At 36.6% G+C, this 10,653-nt stretch overlaps 1 long non-coding RNA gene across 1 annotated transcript; it reads left to right on the forward strand.

The window, feature by feature from the left end:
• The first annotated feature begins 1,915 nt into the window (after positions 1–1,915).
• Positions 1,916–7,884, forward strand: LOC138886500 (uncharacterized). Its single transcript, XR_011405281.1, has 2 exons — positions 1,916–2,506; positions 7,607–7,884. It is a non-coding gene; the product is annotated as an uncharacterized lncRNA (long non-coding RNA).
• The last annotated feature ends 2,769 nt before the right edge of the window (positions 7,885–10,653 follow it).

Genomic DNA, 10,653 nt, shown 5'->3' on the forward strand with positions numbered 1-10,653 from the left:
TACACATACTTCATTGATATTACTGGGCTTGATGCCATGTTTGGGGCCTTGTGCCGATTTGTAAAATCCTTCGAGGATTGATATTACTGCTTAGCATGATTTGCATATCATTTAATTTCAGTCCAAGGTTTTAAATGCTGTTTTGCAAACTCAGCCATAATTCTAAGTGTTGAAAACTTAAATGATATTTTTAAATGTATTCCGGGCTGGGAACTTCTGTTTTGTAAATGCCCAAGGGGCTTATTATATTATTTTCTGGACTGATTATAAAGTGACTTGAAACAGTGGTAACAATGGCACTGTGTGATATACTTGAAACAGTGGTAACAATGACACTGTGTGATATACTTGAAACAATGGTAACAATGACACTGTGTGATATACTTGAAATAGTGGTAACAATGACACTGGATGATATATTTGAACAGTGGTAACAATGACACTGTATGATATAAATTGGTCAGGTAACAATGGCTGACCGGTCAGGTAACAATGACTGACCAAGATATTGCGCTTGGGCTGTAGGAGCCCCTCCGGAGTCTGTACACACCCCCAGTGAGCGCCGTCGACGATAAATAAATATGGATGGCTCGGGCTGCACGCCGCAGTGGGTACTGGAATGTACCATCATATGCATTGCATTGCATTCATGTATTTGTATTTATACTGGTGTTTAGCTGCTCAGTTCCATATGTTGCTGTATATTCGGATTGTAGCTTACTTTGTGTATTTACTGGATTTTCTTATCTTCGGACTGTAGTTACTTTTATTACTCACTGGGTCGGAGTACTCACTTTACTCCCTGCACCTTGTGTGCAGATCCAGGGCAGTCTCAGGCTCAGTAGATCCAGTTGATCAGCAGATCCAGCCTCTGGGAGTATCGAGGTAGCTGCACGGCGTTCGCAGCCATTGATCTTCTCCCTCCTATCCTATCTCTTTATTTCCGCATTATCGGACTTTGGATATACCGTGTATTAGGATGATATTCTGTATTCTAGAGGCTCAGATTCGTGACACCGGGTCCTAGTGAGATTATATTGTGTATTTTGTTAAAATCTTCAGTACTTTAATCTTGCTTAATTGATATTTCTTTCCGCTGTTTTTGATAAATTGGGTTAAGTGTTGAATAATGGTCGGGCTTGCCTAGTAGTGTGCTGAGCGCCATCACGATCGGGATTTGGGTCGTGATGCGGCACCTCGACCGGCTCTCCACCTCGGCATACTCCGTCATCTCACTCATCTCTGAACTACACGTGGTCTGATTCCTTTATCGCCAAGGATATGTAGGCAGCTCAGATACCAGAGCTCGGTCACATTCCCCTCTCTCTTAGTTTTAGTCTCTCCAAATAAAGGTCGGGTCAAAAAACCTGTCTAGTCATTCTTTGTCTGAAAATACTTCGTCTTTCCAGTCAAAGAGAGGCAGCTGTAGACATGTGATTTTTTACCCTCCCCAAGATTTTCCATATCTTAGCACGTAAATATTTAGTTTAGGCCTAATATAACTAATTTAACTAGTTTTGACTTTTTTACTTTATTTCGTCACAAAAAATGAAAATTACAAAATATTTTAGTTTACGCATTCTTTCATAAATTTAAATAAAAAATATACAAAAATAGTAGCTTATTTTTATTTTTATATATAATCTTGAAAATACAAAATAGCTTCATATTTTAATATAGTTTAGTTCAATTAATTAAAATTAGTTTTATATTTTATATTATAATTGTATATAATTTTAGAAGGAGGAATTAGTTTTGGGTTGGTTTACCCCGTCTTTATGAATCTTGTAGTCCATCTTTTTTAGTCTTTGGCCCAATTCCCTAATTTTCAAGCCCATAACTCCTAAGACCATTACTCTAACCTACCCAAATCCCTTACCCTTTAATAAAACCTAGATATAGAAGGATGGGGAGGAGATTTTTTAGATCGCGAATACCCAAAAAATAGTGCAGCTTCCCCTTTGCTTTCTTTTTCGCTCCTCATCTTCCACGGAGAGGTACAAAATCTTCCATCATTTTATAAAACCGTAGACCTAAGACCAACAGCAGATCTCCCTCACCTCTCTCTTACATGAAGAACATACACCAATACACAAAAGAGAATGGAACTAGCACAAAACGAAAAATGGGAAATCGAAAAGGGAACTAAGTTTGGTTTTGGTCTCCGTACTTCTCTTATCTGCTTTGTCATTTTAGGTCTTTGATAAGAAATGCAGTCCAATTTTATTTCAAACTCGAAAAATACATAAATATATTTCAGTTTTCGTTTGCGGTTTTCAATCCTGGGGTTTAGTTGAAATTTAAGGTTGGTTTGTTGTATACGGTTTCAAGTTTGCTGTCCGATTGCTGTGTTCGAGGTTGCCGCTGAGCTTTCGAGTCGCCGATTCTGTTCGAGTTTTTTCCGGTGTAGTTGTGGCGGTTGTTTAAGTTTGATTGTCGATTCGTGTTCAAGCTTTGTACGCGGTTGGAATTTCTGTCAAGTAAACATATGGTTTCGATTATTAAGGTTCGTCTCCATTTTGTTTCTACTATTTTTTGAATAGCCTGAAATCTATATATTTGTTATTATGTTGCCTTCATTAATTGTTAAGTCAATACCTGATTCGAGTGTTCATCAATTTCTGATATTGGTTAGATACTACTGTGCTTGAGAGCTTCTGTTTATATAACTTGGTTAAGAAATTTAGGAGATGGTGTTGTTTCCTTCTAGCAGCTCAAAACATCTTCAGTGGCCAAATATCACGTCTTACTTTTCATTTCCATTTAATTAAAGTAAGTCAATTAATCATTTCCCTTTTTTTCAAAGAGAAAGAACAAAATAAAGAGATTTTTTCACATTACAGAAGGAAAATTTTGCCATGCCTTCGATAAGTGGACCTTTTTTTTTGGGATTTTTCTCTAAGTGATGTTTTATTACTATTTGTCGAGCTTCTAGTTTATCTTTAAATCTGGTAATTTCCAGTGTCAAGCTCACGCAATTAATTATGTGAGTATTAGTCTTGAAGAGAAAAGTTGAATAGGCTACTGACTTAGTCCAAATTCTGTTGGGATGGAAAACGAGCTTTCATATCCATTTTGTTAATGTCCTTTAGTTTGGGATCCAGTGGACCTTTCATTATCTGATAATAAGCAAAAATGAGTAGAAAAACTAGACAAATATGGGCCAATGTTTACGGGCTTATTGGATAAGATGATATTTTGTTATGCTTCTAGTTTTGTCTTATTAGCTTTATTTATAACTAATTAATTTTGTCTTGTTCTTGTTAGTCATGTGTGTTTTATAATTTGATCTCAAATTCGAAGTATCGATCGATGGTAATTAGAATGAAAGAATTTTGGGGGTTTGGAGTTACATTGGGTTTGGGATCATTAGTCAGTTGATTTCTTCTAAAATAATTTTTATCTATAAATTCGTGATATTTGCAATAATCTCAACTTAGGAATTGAGCAAATTATGAAAACCCACAGTTTGCTTTAGGCTCAATTTTGACTAGTATTGTGATTATGTATATGTTCGCGTAACATAATTGCAAATTTAATTCTAAAAATGACTCGAGGGATGCGTTCGCGCAACTTCAACCAAACTCTTCTTAAATAAATAAACAAAGCGTTATTAATTGTGGACACGTCTGCGTGACATAATTTTTGACGCGCCAAACAAAAGGGTATACGTACGCGTAACTCAATTCTTTAATTGCGAATAATCAATGATTTAAAAGCGGTAGAAAGATAATTTCACATAGGTTCTAAAACAAGTAATTAAACAATTTTAATAAGCCAAGTATGATCAAAGCGACCGTGCTAGAACCACGGAACTCGGGAATGCCTAACACCTTCTCCCGGGTTAACAGAATTCCTTACCCGGATTTTTGTGTTCGCAGATCGTAAATAGAGTCAACTTTCCTCGATTCGGGATTTTAAACCAGTGAATTGGGACACCATAAAATTATCCCAACTGGCGACTCTAAATCTGTAAATAAACAAATCCCGTTTCGATTGTCCTTTAATTGGAAAAACTCTCTTATATTTATACCCATTATGGGTTTGAAGGAAAAAGGAGGTGTGACACAGTCTATCACCAATAATATGCAAGATATCAAAAGCATGCCTTAGGTGTAAAAACTAGTAGAACCTCATTGTCGACTGTCGAGGAACTTTTTATGCCGTATTATAAGTTTCCTTTTCTTACAGTTCCTGGGCTAATTTACCTTTCCCTATTATTTTTGGTTGAAATCTAACCCTAGGCTCCGCCATTAGTGAGCTCGAGCAAGAGAAATAATAGAGAGAACGTTAGAGAGAGAAAGAAACTAGAAAATGAGAAAATCGTTTCTTATGTTGCTTACTTAGCTGCAAAATGAAATGTACACCCCTTATTATACTAATTAACATAACTAATCATCTACTAACTTCCTTAATTAATCACCTTCTAGAAGAGTACTACATAAATACAGAGATGTACAACTATTTACAACTTCTAATTTCAACATTCCCCCTCAAGTTGAGAATGAAAAAATGTCTTTCATTCCCAACTTAGAGATTAATGTTGCATATTGCTGATGTCCTAGTGCTTTGATCATCCCTCCTTGAATCTTCTCTCGGATGAAATGGCAGTCTATTTCTATGTGTTTTGTTCTTTCATAATACATAGGATTTACAACAATTTGCAATGCTGCTTTATTATCACAAAACAACTTCATGGGCAGCTTTAGATTTACACTCAGCTATTCCAATAGACATTTCAACCACACAACTTCAGCTACTGTGTGTGCCATGCTCCTATACTCAGCTTCAGCTGAGCTTCTAGATACAATATGCTTCTTCTTAGCTTTCCAGGATATGGTTGAAATCCCATGTTTAACACAACATCCAGTAACAGATTTTCTTGGCATAGGACATGATGCCCAATCTGAATCACAGAATGCTTCTATTTCTTCATTGTTGTCACTTGACATTAACAGCCCCAACCCTGGTTGCTTCTTGATGTACCTTACTACATGAATGTTGCTTCACAGTGAGATTTCTTAGGTGCCTGCATAAACTGGCTTAGTGAGTACACTGCATATGAGATATCTGGCCTTGTTATTGTTAGATACAAAAGCTTTCCTATGAGCCTTTAATAATTCCCACTGTCTTCCAGTGATTCATCTCCCTTACTTGTGTCTGTGAAAGTATCAAACTCAGTGCTTATCAGCTTCAAGTTCTACTCCATTGTTGTCTCTTTAGGCTTAGAACTTGCCAAACCTGCATCAGAAATCATCTCTAATACATATTTTCTTTGAGTCATAAGAATTCCCTCTTTTGCTCTAGCAAATTCTATGCCTAAGAAATATCTGACTTCTCCAAGTTCTTTTATTTTGAAGTGTTGATGCAGAGACTTTTGTGCATTTTTAATTTCCTTTAGATCATCTACATAGACCAAAATCAAAACAAATGTGTTATCCACATTTCTAGTAAACAAAAAATAGTCATGCTTTCTTTGTTTAAAACCAGATGAAGACAAGGCTTGAGATAGCTTCACATTCTATTGCCTAGAAGCCTGCTTAAGCCCATAAGATTTAAGTAGCCTACAATCCTTATACTCCCCCTAGCTACTAAATCCTTGGGGAAAATTCATGTAAACTTACTCTTCAAGATCTCCATTCAGAAAAGCATTCTAAACATCCATTTGAAAGATAGGGCAGTGCTTGTGTTACACCCCTCAATATTACGTCAATATTATGTCCCGCAGTATTATACTACGACAATGTTATGCTCTGCGGTAATATGTTACGATGATGTTACCCTCTGCAGTAATATATTATGATGATGTTATGTCCTGCAGTAATAAATTACGACAGTGCTGCACCCTGTAGTATTACATTACGGTGATATTGCGCTTCGCAGTAATAAGTTACGACAGTGTTGCACCCAGCAGTATTGTACGTTGAATTTGTCGTAAGGTAATTGACATCAGTCCAAGGAAAAGATTATTTGGCGATTATTAGGATTATGTTATTTCACAAGTGATTAGTAAATTTATGAAGGTGAAAGGGGGAGCAAGTCAAAGAAAACGAATTTTGCCAAAGTTTGGCATTTTGGGATAAAATACGGCCCGAGCTAAAATACCCGATAATTATGAACTAGTACGATACATGGTACCATACAAGTTACCACATGGTCTTGATAGAGAGGTGTATAAGGTATGCGAAAAGTGAGTAATATTTTAAGTAAGTGAGAATAATTCTCAATTTTACGGGTAATTGATTAATTACCGGGTAATGGGACAATACCTAATTAATTTCAATTATCCAAAAAACGTGGCAGCCCCTATGCTAATTAAAGTGACTCACTACTTTGATGGAAATGTTGCCATATTAAGTAACAAACACATGTTTGGCTTTTCTACACACATGAAACTTACGTTACTATTTGAATTAGTAACAATTTATCTTTCCATTGACACATGTATTACCTGTAGAACAACGGGCTTCAACCTTTTCTTTCCATCATGGCTTTCACTTCATTCCACAAATTTTCATTGTTCTTTCTTCATTTGTGTTTTAGTTTTGTTCAACATTCTCACCTCCTTGTTCCTTGATGTTTTGTTTGTATTCTTCTATCCCCTATCTCGTTGCTGTAGTCGTACAGTGATTGGCAATAAAGATATTCATTCCTGAATATCTCATTATCTCCTATAAACTTTAATTTTTCCATTGCTTCCTGAATTCCCAAGAATATCATACGGATTTTTTCCTACTCCGATCTTGCCGATACGTGTTGTCGCTATTTCCGTGTGTTAGAAGATTGTCAAGAAAATCGGCTCAGGTATGTTAAGGCTACCCCTTCTTTCTTTTGGCTTGATCCATACCATACGAACGAAACGTGCAAATAAACAAATTCCATGAATGACTCTATTTATAGAAGTATTAGAGATATCTATATTCTTGAATTTCCGTGTGTCATAATATTTTATCATCTTTTCATGGGTCTCAGAAAAATATGAAAGTTGAGAAAAAAAAAGTTTACTTTATGATATTGCTCAAAGACAAAATGGTCTTATGAAATTCTGAAAGATTTTATTAATGAACTTTTCATGCTTTGCATTCATGTGCATTGACCCATGACCAGATAGTGTTATATAAACGTGTATATGTAAATATATGTAAATGGGATATGGGAAAAGGTTACGGCATTATATACGCACCACCACCTGATCAACCGATATATGATGATGATGTTGCCAACAGTGGCTGAAATATGATTCAAACGGTGTTATATACGCGTATATATGTATGTATATATATGTATATGGGATATGGAAAGGTTATGGCATTATATACGCGCCACCACCTGATCAGCTGGTATACGATGATGATTTTATCCATAGTGGCCGATATGATATGATGGGATGCCCTCAGAGGCTGATGATGTTATGAAACATATACCTATGCACGACATGACATTCATACGCATATGCATGATGCTAAAAGTAATTTATGATTTACAAGTTATTTAGACTTATAGGTTGATTCATGTACTCTATATTTTTTCCGTGTCTCTTATGTTTTTATTTAAGTGCCTCACATACTAGGTACATTATTCGTACTGACATCCCTTTTGCCTGGAGACGCTGCGTTTCATGCACGTAGGTCCCGATAGACAGGTTGAGATCCCTCCAAGTAGGCTATCAGCTCAGCGGAAGATGTTGGGGTGCTTCATTTGCGTCAGAGTTGCTCGTTTGGTTAGTATGATTTAGACGTGTATTGTTTAGAAAGGCGGGACTCTATCCCGACCTTTATGACATTTATGTACTATTAGAGGCTTGTAGACATATGTCGTGTATATAAAAGATTGTACGGCCTAGTCGGCCTATGTTTTGAGTTTATAGAGGATCATGTTTGCCTATTAGGCCCGTATGTCATGTGTTATAATGATGTAATAAGAAATATATGTTACGTTGGTACTCGGTTGAGTAAGGTACCGGGTGCCCATCGTGGCCCATCGGTTTGGGTCGTGACAAAAGTGGTATCAGAGCAGTTCTGTCTTAGGGAGTCTACAAGCTGTGTCTAGTAGAGTCTTGTTTATGGGTGTGTCGTGCACCACACTTATAAGCAGGAGGCTACAAGGCATTTAGGACTATCACTCTTTTTTCTTACTCTAGATCATATGGTAGAGCTCACTTATAAGAATTCAACTCCCGAACTTCTATTCGTAATAAGACGATGCTTACAATTAGAAAGACGATCGATAAGAGATATAGCTGTGGAATTGTTGATTAGAGGAACTCGATTTTGCATCTTGCTTATGATAAGTAAATGTGAGGTTTTTAGCGAATCATGAGTTTATTGAAAGGTGTAAGATCCCTAATAAGAAGCCTTAAGGAATGAATCTCTATCCACATTTATGGTGAAAGACAAAGAGAGATTAAGAAGATAAATAAAAATTTCAACAAGTAAAGGAAGCAAGATGAAGAAGGGTACGAGGCACCCAGTTAATGAAGATTATCAGTATTACAGTTCCAGCAGAAAAATATAAGCATTGTGAGTTACCCTCAATAGTAAGAAAGGTATGTATAATTGGCCACACACATCTCAGTTATACCATATTGGGGGCTAACAGGTGTAGATTAAGAAGAGGATGGGATGTCACGATCCGGATGGGGTTAGAGTGGCCCAAAATAGTGAATGGATTGTTTTCTTTAGTTGACATTTCTGAAGGATATTGCAAATGCGCTAATAGATCTCCTCGTGAGACACCTTGATGGTGCACCCTAAAATATTAAAGCTAGATATAAACACTGGAAGACTTGAAGGAATAAATATTACCTTAGTGTGGCTCCCGCCCCTGTAATGGAAGAGCCAAGGGATGGAGCAAGGGGAGCCAAAAGCAAAAGAATGTTTTGTTCGAGTTTTCAGAGCAAAGCAGTAGACATAGATAATTAGTGGGAGATAAGAAGAGAGTTAATGAAGCATTATGAGTAAGATATGATACACGGATGACAACGGTAGGTCAAAAAAAATGATCACAGTATTACAGAGTTTACAGTCAAGTGAAGGAAAAGACAAAAAATGACAGGCCTTGAGACAAAAAAAGAATATAGGCCATAAAGTCATATCCTCATTTCGAGAAATAAGTTCGCAACTCTAACGTGATTTACAGAAGGAAAAATTAGACACCATATTAATAGAAAATAATACGGATTGGTGAACAAGATAAACTAAATATGAATTATGGACTGAGTGATTTGATAATAGTCAGCATCATGAGAATTTCAGATCGCGTTCCGACAATAATAGGATGGACAACAGAAGAAAATTCATAAGAAATTCAGAGAATGGTCATTCAGGAAGACGCTTCCCTAAAGCAAGTGATGTTAGAAAAGTTAAGCTTAAGGGACTGTATGTACCAGTTACATTAAGTGTCACCTCACGAGTAAGGGAATTTGTCATCCTTGGTACAGAAGGATTGCCGTAAGGCAAGTAAGGATCATTGATGTTGTGAAACGACGCCAACTATGAAGAGGTAAAACATCTATAAGTAGATCCTCGTGGCTTCAGCTCTTAATATACACCTAAAGAGGGGAATATGGAGTGATGTGGTATTAAGTCAGAATTAAGTGGTTCTAGTGACTATGGAATGGTAAAGGAAGAATGCGATAAATGAAAGAAGAATGAGATGGCATCTATCCAAATCTCATAGATACGCTACGATTCAAGAATATTGTGCAAACACGATGTCAAGGAGAGGAAGTAAAGGTTCCTGCCCGAGCTGTTATTAATAAATAAGGGGCCAGTACGAGACGTAAGTTAAGACAAAGGAAATAACCCAAGAAAGATTACAAGAAATATTGAGATGAGAATGGGCCAACGACTAATTAGTTGTTGATTCAGGAAGAGCCTAGTTATGGCTAGTTAAGAGGATACAGACAAGACAGCAGGTCGTGCAAGATAAAGATAGTAAAACCCAATATAGTGAATTAACTAAGGATAAGTACAAGTGAGCACGAACATCAAAAATTCTATCGGAAATACGATATAATAAGCTCACATCTTTATAAGAGTCAGAGGATCCTCCCTAAGTGCTACAGTGAAGGACTAGCTGAGGAAATAAGGAAGAAGGCTTCAACCTAAGTACAGTGACCTAAAGAGGAAATGGTCTTGTAACAACAAGTTTCACAAAAACATTGTACGTCCTCCATAAGGAAAGTGGCACCTACCATGACTAATGAATGGGAAGTAAAATTAAAAGTAATATTCAAGATCATATGAGTTGCATGAAACCTCTGGCATGTATAGGCACTAAGATGAGTTAAGTATGGACACAACAAGGGGGCAGAAGGACCAGAAAAAGTAATAGCTTACATTGAAAGAAAGCTAAAATGGAACGAAAGAAATTATTCGATTAATGATCCAAAGTTGGTTACGTTACGAACTCACTTATGGGTTCGGAGTTTTATACATGCATCATATACAGCCGTAGAAGATTTTGGTATACGTTAAAAGAAAGAATTGAGTCCAGGTCATAGATGAAGGATTGAAGTGTTAAAGGATTTTATCATGAATATCCCTCAACGCCTATGAAAGACTAAAGTAATAACTAATACCAGGAGTCGTAGGTCGGAAGATATCTAAGGCCTACATAGAGGCTGATCAGAAAGAAGAGGAGACTAAAGAG

This window comes from Nicotiana sylvestris, chromosome 2 (assembly GCF_000393655.2).
Source record: "Nicotiana sylvestris chromosome 2, ASM39365v2, whole genome shotgun sequence".
Lineage (NCBI taxonomy): Eukaryota > Viridiplantae > Streptophyta > Magnoliopsida > Solanales > Solanaceae > Nicotiana > Nicotiana sylvestris.